The following is a 17,576-nucleotide window of genomic DNA, read 5'->3' on the forward strand; positions in this document are numbered from 1 at the left end:
ATATGATGTATACCGGTGACATATGTAAAGGGTGTACATATATATGATGTACACAGGTGACATATGTAAAGGGTGTACATATATATGATGTATACAGATAACATACTGTATGTAAGGGGCGTACATATATATGAAGTATACAGGTGACATACTGTATGTAAGGGGCGTACATATATATGATGTATACAGATAACACACTGTATGTAAGGGTCGTACATATATATGATGTATACCGGTGACATATGTAAAGGGTGTACATATATATGATGTATACAGATAACATACTGTATGTAAAGGGTGTACATATATATGATGTATACAGATAACATACTGTATGTAAAGGGTGTACATATATATGATGTATACAGGTGACATATGTAAAGGGTATACATATATATGATGTATACAGATAACATACTGTATGTAAGGGGCGTACATATATATGATGTATACAGATAACACACTGTATGTAAGGGTCGTACATATATATGATGTATACCGGTGACATATGTAAAGGGTGTACATATATATGATGTACACAGGTGACATATGTAAAGGGTGTACATATATATGATGTATACAGATAACACACTGTATGTAAGGGGCATACATATATATGATGTATACAGATAACATACTGTATGTAAGGGGCGTATATATATGATGTATACAGATAACATACTGTATGTAAGGGGCGTATATATATGATGTATACAGATAACATACTGTATGTAAGGGGCGTACATATATATGATGTATACAGGTGACATATGTAAAGGGTATACATATATATGATGTATACAGATAACATACTGTATGTAAGGGGCGTACATATATATGAAGTATACAGATAACACACTGTATGTAAGGGGCGTACTTATATATGATGTATACAGATAACATACTGTATGTAAGGGTCGTACATATATATGATGTATACCGGTGACATATGTAAAGGGTGTACATATATTTGATGTATACAGGTGACATATGTAAGGGGCGTACATATATATGATGTATACAGATAACACACTGTATGTAAGGGGCGTACATATATATGATGTATACAGATATCACACTGTATGTAAGGGGCGTACATATATATGATGTATACAGATAACACACTGTATGTAAGGGGTGTACATATATATGATGTATACAGATAACACACTGTATGTAAAGGGTGTACATATATATGATGTATACAGATAACACACTGTATGTAAGGGGCGTACATATATATATAATGTATACCGGTGACATATGTAAAGGGTGTACATATATATGATGTATACAGATAACACACTGTATGTAAGGGGCGTACATATATATGATGTACACAGATAACATACTGTATGTAAAGGGCGTACATATATATGATGTATACAGATAACACACTGTATGTAAGGGGCGTACATATATATGATGTACACAGATAACATACTGTATGTAAAGGGCATACATATATATGATGTATACAGATAACACACTGTATGTAAGGGGCGTACATATATATGATGTACACAGATAACATACTGTATGTAAAGGGCGTACATATATATGATGTATACAGATAACACACTGTATGTAAGGGGCGTACATATATATGATGTACACAGATAACATACTGTATGTAAAGGGCATACATATATATGATGTATACAGATAACATACTGTATGTAAAGGGCGTACATATATATGATGTATACAGATAACATACTGTATGTAAGGGGCGTACATATATATGATGTATACAGATAACACACTGTATGTAAGGGGCGTACATATATATGATGTATACAGATAACACACTGTATGTAAGGGGCGTACATATATATGATGTATACCGGTGACATATGTAAAGGGTGTACATATATATGATGTATACAGATAACACACTGTATGTAAGGGGCGTACATATATATGATGTATACAGATAACACACTGTATGTAAGGGGCGTACATATATATGATGTACACAGATAACATACTGTATGTAAGGGGCGTACATATATATGATGTATACAGATAACATACTGTATGTAAAGGGCGTACATATATATGATGTATACAGGTGACATATGTAAAGGGCATACATATATATGATGTATACAGATAACACACTGTATGTAAGGGGCGTACATATATATGATGTATACAGATAACATACTGTATGTAAGGGGCTTACATATATATGATGTACACAGATAACACACTGTATGTAAAGGGCGTACATATATATGATGTATACAGATAACACACTGTATGTAAGGGGCGTACATATATATGATGTACACAGATAACATACTGTATGTAAAGGGCATACATATATATGATGTATACAGATAACACACTGTATGTAAGGGGCGTACATATATATGATGTATACAGATAACATACTGTATGTAAGGGGCGTACATATATATGATGTATACAGGTGACATATGTAAAGGGCATACATATATATGATGTATACAGATAACACACTGTATGTAAGGGGCGTACATATATATGATGTATACAGATAACACACTGTATGTAAGGGGCGTACATATATATGATGTACACAGATAACACACTGTATGTAAGGGGCGTACATATATATGATGTATACAGATAACATACTGTATGTAAAGGGCGTACATATATATGATGTATACAGGTGACATATGTAAAGGGCATACATATATATGATGTATACAGATAACACACTGTATGTAAGGGGCGTACATATATATGATGTATACAGATAACACACTGTATGTAAAGGGCGTACATATATATGATGTATACAGATAACATACTGTATGTAAGGGGCGTACATATATATGATGTATACAGATAACACACTGTATGTAAGGGGCGTACATATATATGATGTACACAGATAACACACTGTATGTAAGGGGCGTACATATATATGATGTATACAGATAACATACTGTATGTAAAGGGCGTACATATATATGATGTATACAGGTGACATATGTAAAGGGCATACATATATATGATGTATACAGATAACACACTGTATGTAAGGGGCGTACATATATATGATGTATACAGATAACACACTGTATGTAAGGGGCGTACATATATATGATGTACACAGATAACACACTGTATGTAAGGGGCGTACATATATATGATGTATACAGATAACATACTGTATGTAAAGGGCGTACATATATATGATGTATACAGGTGACATATGTAAAGGGCATACATATATATGATGTATACAGATAACACACTGTATGTAAGGGGCGTACATATATATGATGTATACAGATAACATACTGTATGTAAGGGGCGTACATATATATGATGTATACAGATAACACACTGTATGTAAGGGGCGTACATATATATGATGTATACAGATAACACACTGTATGTAAGGGGTGTACATATATATGATGTATACAGGTGACATATGTAAGGGGCGTACATATATATGATGTATACAGATAACACACTGTATGTAAAGGGTGTACATATATATGATGTATACAGATAACACACTGTATGTAAGGGGCGTACATATATATGATGTATACCGGTGACATATGTAAAGGGTGTACATATATATGATGTATACAGATAACATACTGTATGTAAGGGGCGTACATATATATGAAGTATACAGGTGACATACTGTATGTAAGGGGCGTACATATATATGATGTATACAGATAACACACTGTATGTAAGGGTCGTACATATATATGATGTATACCGGTGACATATGTAAAGGGTGTACATATATATGATGTATACAGATAACATACTGTATGTAAAGGGTGTACATATATATGATGTATACAGATAACATACTGTATGTAAAGGGTGTACATATATATGATGTATACAGGTGACATATGTAAAGGGTATACATATATATGATGTATACAGATAACATACTGTATGTAAGGGGCGTACATATATATGAAGTATACAGATAACACACTGTATGTAAGGGGCGTACATATATATGATGTATACAGATAACACACTGTATGTAAGGGTCGTACATATATATGATGTATACCGGTGACATATGTAAAGGGTGTACATATATATGATGTACACAGGTGACATATGTAAAGGGTGTACATATATATGATGTATACAGATAACACACTGTATGTAAGGGGCATACATATATATGATGTATACAGATAACATACTGTATGTAAGGGGCGTATATATATGATGTATACAGATAACATACTGTATGTAAGGGGCGTATATATATGATGTATACAGATAACATACTGAATGTAAGGGGCGTACATATATATGATGTATACAGGTGACATATGTAAAGGGTATACATATATATGATGTATACAGATAACACACTGTATGTAAGGGGCGTACTTATATATGATGTATACAGATAACATACTGTATGTAAGGGTCGTACATATATATGATGTATACCGGTGACATATGTAAAGGGTGTACATATATTTGATGTATACAGGTGACATATGTAAGGGGCGTACATATATATGATGTATACAGATAACACACTGTATGTAAGGGGTGTACATATATATGATGTATACAGATAACACACTGTATGTAAAGGGTGTACATATATATGATGTATACAGATAACACACTGTATGTAAGGGGCGTACATATATATAATGTATACCGGTGACATATGTAAAGGGTGTACATATATATGATGTATACAGATAACACACTGTATGTAAGGGGCGTACATATATATGATGTACACAGATAACATACTGTATGTAAAGGGCGTACATATATATGATGTATACAGATAACACACTGTATGTAAGGGGCGTACATATATATGATGTACACAGATAACATACTGTATGTAAAGGGCATACATATATATGATGTATACAGATAACACACTGTATGTAAGGGGCGTACATATATATGATGTACACAGATAACATACTGTATGTAAAGGGCGTACATATATATGATGTATACAGATAACACACTGTATGTAAGGGGCGTACATATATATGATGTACACAGATAACATACTGTATGTAAAGGGCATACATATATATGATGTATACAGATAACATACTGTATGTAAAGGGCGTACATATATATGATGTATACAGATAACATACTGTATGTAAGGGGCGTACATATATATGATGTATACAGATAACACACTGTATGTAAGGGGCGTACATATATATATGATGTATACAGATAACACACTGTATGTAAGGGGCGTACATATATATGATGTATACCGGTGACATATGTAAAGGGTGTACATATATATGATGTATACAGATAACACACTGTATGTAAGGGGCGTACATATATATGATGTATACAGATAACACACTGTATGTAAGGGGCGTACATATATATGATGTACACAGATAACATACTGTATGTAAGGGGCGTACATATATATGATGTATACAGATAACATACTGTATGTAAAGGGCGTACATATATATGATGTATACAGGTGACATATGTAAAGGGCATACATATATATGATGTATACAGATAACACACTGTATGTAAGGGGCGTACATATATATGATGTATACAGATAACATACTGTATGTAAGGGGCTTACATATATATGATGTACACAGATAACACACTGTATGTAAAGGGCGTACATATATATGATGTATACAGATAACACACTGTATGTAAGGGGCGTACATATATATGATGTACACAGATAACATACTGTATGTAAAGGGCATACATATATATGATGTATACAGATAACACACTGTATGTAAGGGGCGTACATATATATGATGTACACAGATAACATACTGTATGTAAGGGGCGTACATATATATGATGTATACAGATAACACACTGTATGTAAGGGGCGTACATATATATGATGTACACAGATAACATACTGTATGTAAAGGGCATACATATATATGATGTATACAGATAACATACTGTATGTAAAGGGCGTACATATATATGATGTATACAGATAACATACTGTATGTAAGGGGCGTACATATATATGATGTATACAGATAACACACTGTATGTAAGGGGCGTACATATATATGATGTATACAGATAACACACTGTATGTAAGGGGCGTACATATATATGATGTATACAGATAACACACTGTATGTAAGGGGCGTACATATATATGATGTATACAGATAACACACTGTATGTAAGGGGCGTACATATATATGATGTACACAGATAACACACTGTATGTAAGGGGCGTACATATATATGATGTATACAGATAACATACTGTATGTAAAGGGCGTACATATATATGATGTATACAGGTGACACACTGTATGTAAGGGGCGTACATATATATGATGTATACCGGTGACATATGTAAAGGGTGTACATATATATGATGTATACAGATAACATACTGTATGTAAAGGGCGTACATATATATGATGTATACAGATAACATACTGTATGTAAGGGGCGTACATATATATGATGTATACAGATAACACACTGTATGTAAGGGGCGTACATATATATGATGTATACAGATAACACACTGTATGTAAGGGGCGTACATATATATGATGTATACAGATAACATACTGTATGTAAGGGGCGTACATATATATGATGTATACAGATAACATACTGTATGTAAAGGGCGTACATATATATGATGTATACAGGTGACATATGTAAAGGGCATACATATATATGATGTATACAGATAACACACTGTATGTAAGGGGCGTACATATATATGATGTATACCGGTGACATATGTAAAGGGTGTACATATATATGATGTATACAGATAACATACTGTATGTAAGGGGCGTACATATATATGAAGTATACAGATAACATACTGTATGTAAGGGTCGTACATATATATGATGTATACCGGTGACATATGTAAAGGGTGTACATATATATGATGTACACAGGTGACATATGTAAAGGGTGTACATATATATGATGTATACAGATAACATACTGTATGTAAGGGGCATACATATATATTATGTATACAGGTGACATATGTAAAGGGTGTACATATATATGATGTATACAGATAACATACTGTATGTAAGGGGCGTACATATATATGATGTATACAGGTGACATATGTAAAGGGTGTACATATATATGATGTATACAGATAACATACTGTATGTAAGGGGCGTACATATATATGAAGTATACAGGTGACATACTGTATGTAAGGGGCGTACATATATATGATGTATACAGATAACACTGTATGTAAGGGTCGTACATATATATGATGTATACCGGTGACATATGTAAAGGGTGTACATATATATGATGTATACAGATAACATACTGTATGTAAAGGGTGTACATATATATGATGTATACAGATAACATACTGTATGTAAGGGGCGTACATATATATGATGTATACAGATAACACACTGTATGTAAGGGGCGTACATATATATGATGTATACAGATAACATACTGTATGTAAGGGGCGTACATATATATGATGTATACAGATATCACACTGTATGTAAGGGGCGTACATATATATGATGTATACAGATAACACACTGTATGTAAGGGGCGTACATATATATGATGTACACAGATAACATACTGTATGTAAAGGGTGTACATATATATGATGTATACAGATAACATACTGTATGTAAGGGGCGTACATATATATGATGTATACAGATAACACACTGTATGTAAGGGGCGTACATATATATGATGTATACAGATAACATACTGTATGTAAGGGGCGTACATATATATGATGTATACAGATATCACACTGTATGTAAGGGGCGTACATATATATGATGTATACAGATAACACACTGTATGTAAGGGTCGTACATATATATGATGTATACCGGTGACATATGTAAAGGGTGTACATATATATGATATACACAGGTGACATATGTAAAGGGTGTACATATATATGATGTATACAGGTGACATATGTAAAGGGTATACATATATATGATGTATACAGATAACATACTGTATGTAAGGGGTGTACATATATATGAAGTATACAGATAACACACTGTATGTAAGGGGCGTACATATATATGATGTATACAGATAACATACTGTATGTAAGGGTCGTACATATATATGATGTATACAGATAACATACTGTATGTAAGGGGCATACATATATATGATGTATACAGATAACATACTGTATGTAAGGGGCGTACATATATATGATGTATACAGGTGACATATGTAAAGGGTATACATATATATGATGTATACAGATAACATACTGTATGTAAGGGGCGTACATATATATGAAGTATACAGATATCACACTGTATGTAAGGGGCGTACATATATATGATGTATACCGGTGACATATGTAAAGGGTGTACATATATATGATGTATACAGATAACACACTGTATGTAAGGGGCATACATATATATGATGTATACAGATAACATACTGTATGTAAGGGGCGTACATATATATGATGTATACAGGTGACATATGTAAAGGGTATACATATATATGATGTATACAGATAACATACTGTATGTAAGGGGCGTACATATATATGAAGTATACAGATATCACACTGTATGTAAGGGGCGTACATATATATGATGTATACAGATAACACACTGTATGTAAGGGGCGTACTTATATATGATGTATACAGATAACATACTGTATGTAAGGGTCGTACATATATATGATGTATACCGGTGACATATGTAAAGGGTGTACATATATTTGATGTATACAGGTGACAAATGTAAGGGGCGTACATATATATGATGTATACAGATAACACACTGTATGTAAGGGGCGTACATATATATGATGTATAGATATCACACTGTATGTAAGGGGCGTACATATATATGATGTATACAGATAACACACTGTATGTAAGGGGCGTACATATATATGATGTACACAGATAACATACTGTATGTAAGGGGCGTACATATATATGATGTATACAGATAACACACTGTATGTAAGGGGCGTACATATATATGATGTACACAGATAACATACTGTATGTAAGGGGCGTACATATATATGATGTATACAGATAACACACTGTATGTAAGGGGCGTACATATATATGATGTACACAGATAACATACTGTATGTAAGGGGCGTACATATATATGATGTATACAGATATCACACTGTATGTAAGGGGCGTACATATATATGATGTATACAGATAACACACTGTATGTAAGGGGTGTACATATATATGATGTATACAGATAACACACTGTATGTAAAGGGTGTACATATATATGATGTATACAGATAACACACTGTATGTAAGGGGCGTACATATATATAATGTATACCGGTGACATATGTAAAGGGTGTACATATATATGATGTATACAGATAACACACTGTATGTAAGGGGCGTACATATATATGATGTACACAGATAACATACTGTATGTAAAGGGCGTACATATATATGATGTATACAGATAACACACTGTATGTAAGGGGCGTACATATATATGATGTACACAGATAACATACTGTATGTAAAGGGCATACATATATATGATGTATACAGATAACATACTGTATGTAAAGGGCGTACATATATATGATGTATACAGATAACATACTGTATGTAAGGGGCGTACATATATATGATGTATACAGATAACACACTGTATGTAAGGGGCGTACATATATATGATGTATACAGATAACATACTGTATGTAAAGGGCGTACATATATATGATGTATACAGGTGACATATGTAAAGGGCATACATATATATGATGTATACAGATAACACACTGTATGTAAGGGGCGTACATATATATGATGTATACAGATAACATACTGTATGTAAGGGGCTTACATATATATGATGTACACAGATAACACACTGTATGTAAAGGGCGTACATATATATGATGTATACAGATAACACACTGTATGTAAGGGGCGTACATATATATGATGTACACAGATAACATACTGTATGTAAAGGGCATACATATATATGATGTATACAGATAACACACTGTATGTAAGGGGCGTACATATATATGATGTACACAGATAACATACTGTATGTAAGGGGCGTACATATATATGATGTATACAGATAACACACTGTATGTAAGGGGCGTACATATATATGATGTACACAGATAACATACTGTATGTAAAGGGCATACATATATATGATGTATACAGATAACATACTGTATGTAAAGGGCGTACATATATATGATGTATACAGATAACATACTGTATGTAAGGGGCGTACATATATATGATGTATACAGATAACACACTGTATGTAAGGGGCGTACATATATATGATGTACACAGATAACACACTGTATGTAAGGGGCGTACATATATATGATGTATACAGATAACATACTGTATGTAAAGGGCGTACATATATATGATGTATACAGGTGACATATGTAAAGGGCATACATATATATGATGTATACAGATAACACACTGTATGTAAGGGGCGTACATATATATGATGTATACAGATAACATACTGTATGTAAGGGGCGTACATATATATGATGTATACAGATAACACACTGTATGTAAGGGGCGTACATATATATGATGTATACAGATAACACACTGTATGTAAGGGGTGTACATATATATGATGTATACAGGTGACATATGTAAGGGGCGTACATATATATGATGTATACAGATAACACACTGTATGTAAAGGGTGTACATATATATGATGTATACAGATAACACACTGTATGTAAGGGGCGTACATATATATGATGTATACCGGTGACATATGTAAAGGGTGTACATATATATGATGTATACAGATAACATACTGTATGTAAAGGGCGTACATATATATGATGTATACAGATAACATACTGTATGTAAGGGGCGTACATATATATGATGTATACAGATAACACACTGTATGTAAGGGGCGTACATATATATGATGTATACAGATAACACACTGTATGTAAGGGGCGTACATATATATGATGTATACAGATAACATACTGTATGTAAGGGGCGTACATATATATGATGTATACAGATAACATACTGTATGTAAAGGGCGTACATATATATGATGTATACAGGTGACATATGTAAAGGGCATACATATATATGATGTATACAGATAACACACTGTATGTAAGGGGCGTACATATATATGATGTATACCGGTGACATATGTAAAGGGTGTACATATATATGATGTATACAGATAACATACTGTATGTAAGGGGCGTACATATATATGAAGTATACAGATAACATACTGTATGTAAGGGTCGTACATATATATGATGTATACCGGTGACATATGTAAAGGGTGTACATATATATGATGTACACAGGTGACATATGTAAAGGGTGTACATATATATGATGTATACAGATAACATACTGTATGTAAGGGGCATACATATATATTATGTATACAGGTGACATATGTAAAGGGTGTACATATATATGATGTATACAGATAACATACTGTATGTAAGGGGCGTACATATATATGATGTATACAGGTGACATATGTAAAGGGTGTACATATATATGATGTATACAGATAACATACTGTATGTAAGGGGCGTACATATATATGAAGTATACAGGTGACATACTGTATGTAAGGGGCGTACATATATATGATGTATACAGATAACACTGTATGTAAGGGTCGTACATATATATGATGTATACCGGTGACATATGTAAAGGGTGTACATATATATGATGTATACAGATAACATACTGTATGTAAAGGGTGTACATATATATGATGTATACAGATAACATACTGTATGTAAGGGGCGTACATATATATGATGTATACAGATAACACACTGTATGTAAGGGGCGTACATATATATGATGTATACAGATAACATACTGTATGTAAGGGGCGTACATATATATGATGTATACAGATATCACACTGTATGTAAGGGGCGTACATATATATGATGTATACAGATATCACACTGTATGTAAGGGGCGTACATATATATGATGTATACAGATAACACACTGTATGTAAGGGTCGTACATATATATGATGTATACCGGTGACATATGTAAAGGGTGTACATATATATGATATACACAGGTGACATATGTAAAGGGTGTACATATATATGATGTATACAGGTGACATATGTAAAGGGTATACATATATATGATGTATACAGATAACATACTGTATGTAAGGGGTGTACATATATATGAAGTATACAGATAACACACTGTATGTAAGGGGCGTACATATATATGATGTATACAGATAACATACTGTATGTAAGGGTCGTACATATATATGATGTATACAGATAACATACTGTATGTAAGGGGCATACATATATATGATGTATACAGATAACATACTGTATGTAAGGGGCGTACATATATATGATGTATACAGGTGACATATGTAAAGGGTATACATATATATGATGTATACAGATAACATACTGTATGTAAGGGGCGTACATATATATGAAGTATACAGATATCACACTGTATGTAAGGGGCGTACATATATATGATGTATACCGGTGACATATGTAAAGGGTGTACATATATATGATGTATACAGATAACACACTGTATGTAAGGGGCATACATATATATGATGTATACAGATAACATACTGTATGTAAGGGGCGTACATATATATGATGTATACAGGTGACATATGTAAAGGGTATACATATATATGATGTATACAGATAACATACTGTATGTAAGGGGCGTACATATATATGAAGTATACAGATATCACACTGTATGTAAGGGGCGTACATATATATGATGTATACAGATAACACACTGTATGTAAGGGGCGTACTTATATATGATGTATACAGATAACATACTGTATGTAAGGGTCGTACATATATATGATGTATACCGGTGACATATGTAAAGGGTGTACATATATTTGATGTATACAGGTGACAAATGTAAGGGGCGTACATATATATGATGTATACAGATAACACACTGTATGTAAGGGGCGTACATATATATGATGTATACAGGTGACATATGTAAAGGGTGTACATATATATGATGTATACAGATAACACACTATATGTAAGGGGCGTACATATATATGATGTATAGATATCACACTGTATGTAAGGGGCGTACATATATATGATGTATACAGATAACACACTGTATGTAAGGGGCGTACATATATATGATGTACACAGATAACATACTGTATGTAAGGGGCGTACATATATATGATGTACACAGATAACATACTGTATGTAAGGGGCGTACATATATATGATGTATACAGATAACACACTGTATGTAAGGGGCGTACATATATATGATGTACACAGATAACATACTGTATGTAAGGGGCGTACATATATATGATGTATACAGATAACACACTGTATGTAAGGGGCGTACATATATATGATGTACACAGATAACATACTGTATGTAAGGGGCGTACATATATATGATGTATACAGATAACATACTGTATGTAAAGGGCGTACATATATATGATGTATACAGGTGACATATGTAAAGGGCATACATATATATGATGTATACAGATAACATACTGTATGTAAGGGGCATATATATGATGTATACAGATAACATACTGTATGTAAGGGGCGTACATATATATGATGTATACAGATAACACACTGTATGTAAGGGGCGTACATATATATGATGTATACAGATAACACACTGTATGTAAGGGGCGTACATATATATGATGTATACAGATAACAAACTGTATGTAAGGGGTGTACATATATATGATGTATACAGGTGACATATGTAAGGGGTGTACATATATATGATGTATACAGATAACACACTGTATGTAAAGGGTGTACATATATATGATGTATACAGATAACACACTGTATGTAAGGGGCGTACATATATATGATGTATACCGGTGACATATGTAAAGGGTGTACATATATATGATGTATACAGATAACACACTGTATGTAAGGGGCGTACATATATATGATGTATACAGATAACATACTGTATGTAAGGGGCGTACATATATATGATGTATACAGATAACACACTGTATGTAAGGGGCGTACATATATATGATGTATACAGATAACATACTGTATGTAAAGGGCGTACATATATATGATGTATACAGGTGACATATGTAAAGGGCATACATATATATGATGTATACAGATAACACACTGTATGTAAGGGGCGTACATATATATGATGTATACAGATAACATACTGTATGTAAGGGGCGTACATATATATGATGTATACCGGTGACATATGTAAAGGGTGTACATATATATGATGTATACAGATAACATACTGTATGTAAGGGGCGTACATATATATGATGTATACAGATAACATACTGTATGTAAGGGGCGTACATATATATGATGTATACAGATAACATACTGTATGTAAGGGGCGTACATATATATGATGTATACAGATAACACACTGTATGTAAGGGGCGTACATATATATGATGTATACAGATAACATACTGTATGTAAGGGGCGTACATATATATGATGTATACCGGTGACATATGTAAAGGGTGTACATATATATGATGTATACAGATAACATACTGTATGTAAGGGGCGTACATATATATGATGTATACAGATAACATACTGTATGTAAGGGGCGTACATATATATGATGTATACAGATAACACACTGTATGTAAGGGGCGTACATATATATGATGTATACAGATAACACACTGTATGTAAAGGGTGTACATATATATGATGTATACAGATAACACACTGTATGTAAAGGGTGTACATATATATGATGTATACAGATAACATACTGTATGTAAGGGGCGTACATATATAGGATGTATACAGATAACATACTGTATGTAAGGGGCGTACATATATATGATGTATACAGATAACATACTGTATGTAAGGGGCGTACATATATATGATGTATACAGATAACACACTGTATGTAAGGGGCGTACATATATATGATGTATACAGGTGACATATGTAAAGGGTGTACATATATATGATGTATACAGATAACATACTGTATGTAAGGGGCGTACATATATATGATGTATACAGATAACATACTGTATGTAAGGGGCGTACATATATATGATGTATACAGATAACACACTGTATGTAAGGGGCGTACATATATATGATGTATACAGGTGACATATGTAAAGGGTGTACATATATATGATGTATACAGATAACACACTGTATGTAAAGGGTGTACATATATATGATGTATACAGATAACACACTGTATGTAAGGGGCGTACATATATATGATGTATACAGGTGACATATGTAAAGGGTGTACATATATATGATGTATACAGATAACATACTGTATGTAAGGGGCGTACATATATATGATGTATACAGATAACACACTGTATGTAAGGGGCGTACATATATATGATGTATACAGGTGACATATGTAAAGGGTGTACATATATATGATGTATACAGATAACATACTGTATGTAAGGGGCGTACATATATATGATGTATACAGATAACACACTGTATGTAAGGGGCGTACATATATATGATGTATACAGGTGACATATGTAAAGGGTGTACATATATATGATGTATACAGATAACACACTGTATGTAAGGGGCGTACATATATATGATGTATACAGGTGACATATGTAAAGGGTGTACATATATATGATGTATACAGATAACACACTGTATGTAAAGGGTGTACATATATATGATGTATACAGATAACACACTGTATGTAAGGGGCGTACATATATATGATGTATACAGATAACACACTGTATGTAAGGGGCGTACATATATATGATGTATACAGATAACATACTGTATGTAAGGGGCGTACATATATATGATGTATACAGATAACATACTGTATGTAAGGGGCGTACATATATATGATGTATACAGATAACACACTGTATGTAAGGGGCGTACATATATATGATGTATACAGATAACACACTGTATGTAAGGGGCGTACATATATATGATGTATACAGATAACACACTGTATGTAAGGGGCGTACATATATATGATGTATACAGATAACATACTGTATGTAAGGGGCGTACATATATATGATGTATACAGATAACATACTGTATGTAAGGGGTGTACATATATATGATGTATACAGATAACATACTGTATGTAAGGGGCGTACATATATATGATGTATACAGATAACACACTGTATGTAAAGGGTGTACATATATATGATGTATACAGATAACACACTGTATGTAAGGGGCGTACATATATATGATGTATACAGATAACACACTGTATGTAAAGGGTGTACATATATATGATGTATACAGATAACACACTGTATGTAAGGGGCGTACATATATATGATGTATACAGATAACATACTGTATGTAAGGGGCGTACATATATATGATGTATACAGATAACACACTGTATGTAAGGGGCGTACATATATATGATGTACACAGATAACACACTGTATGTAAGGGGCGTACATATATATGGAGCATATGAGTGACATACACCACGCCCCCTACACACGTGACCCGTATACACTATATTACATACACACCACGCCCCCTACATACGTCACAGGCCGCACTCTCCCGTAAACAGGCACATCTGCACATGGCTCCGCCCCGGAAGTCTCCGCACACACCTGTTTCCCGGCAGCTCCGATCCGCCCCCCTTTTCACAGTTCCAGTCGGCCGGTTTCGGGAGGACGTTGCGGCGCTGATCCCCCGGGGAGGGCGGAGCCACAGCCGACCGTGGAGCACAATGCGGAGCCACATGTGGGAACAGTCTCCTCCACCGACGACAGAAGCCACGCCCCCTGAGCTACCTGGCAACGGCGGCCTGCGGCTCCGCCCTGCGATATAACGTCAGCCCGACCCAGTGACGTCAGCACCGGAAATCATTAACCTAATATTCTCCATGGAATCCTCCCCTCCCCATCACCCTGCTGACAGTCTCCATAGTATCATCCCCTCCCCCCCCCCATCACCCTGCTGACAGTCTCCATAGTATCATCCCCTCCCCCCCCCCCCCATCACCCTGCTGACAGTCTCCATAGTATCATCCCCTCCCCCCCCCCATCACCCTGCTGACAGTCTCCATAGTATCATCCCCTCCCCATCACCCTGCTGACAGTCTCCATAGTATCATCCCCTCCCCCCCCCATCACCCTGCTGACAGTCTCCATAGTATCATCCCCTCCCCCCCCCCCATCACCCTGCTGACAGTCTCCATAGTATCATCCCCTCCCCCCCCCCATCACCCTGCTGACAGTCTCCATAGTATCATCCCCTCCCCATCACCCTGCTGACAGTCTCCATAGTATCATCCCCTCCCCCCCCCCCATCACCCTGCTGACAGTCTCCATAGTATCATCCCCTCCCCCCCCCCATCACCCTGCTGACAGTCTCCATAGTATCATCCCCTCCCCCCCCCCCATCACCCTGCTGACAGTCTCCATAGTATCATCCCCTCCCCCCCCCCATCA

General features: G+C 34.6%; 1 protein-coding gene across 1 annotated transcript in view; it reads right to left on the reverse strand.

The window, feature by feature from the left end:
• LOC142258203 (farnesyl pyrophosphate synthase-like) overlaps positions 1–16,955 on the reverse strand; it is a 56,081-nt gene extending 39,126 nt beyond the window's left edge. The window contains exon 1 of the mRNA XM_075330709.1: positions 16,734–16,955. The gene's annotated coding sequence lies outside the window, so the exon portion shown is untranslated. The remainder of the gene's footprint in view (positions 1–16,733) is intronic.
• Positions 16,956–17,576: the final 621 nt, after the last annotated feature.

This window comes from Anomaloglossus baeobatrachus, chromosome 12 (genome assembly GCF_048569485.1).
Source record: "Anomaloglossus baeobatrachus isolate aAnoBae1 chromosome 12, aAnoBae1.hap1, whole genome shotgun sequence".
Lineage (NCBI taxonomy): Eukaryota > Metazoa > Chordata > Amphibia > Anura > Aromobatidae > Anomaloglossus > Anomaloglossus baeobatrachus.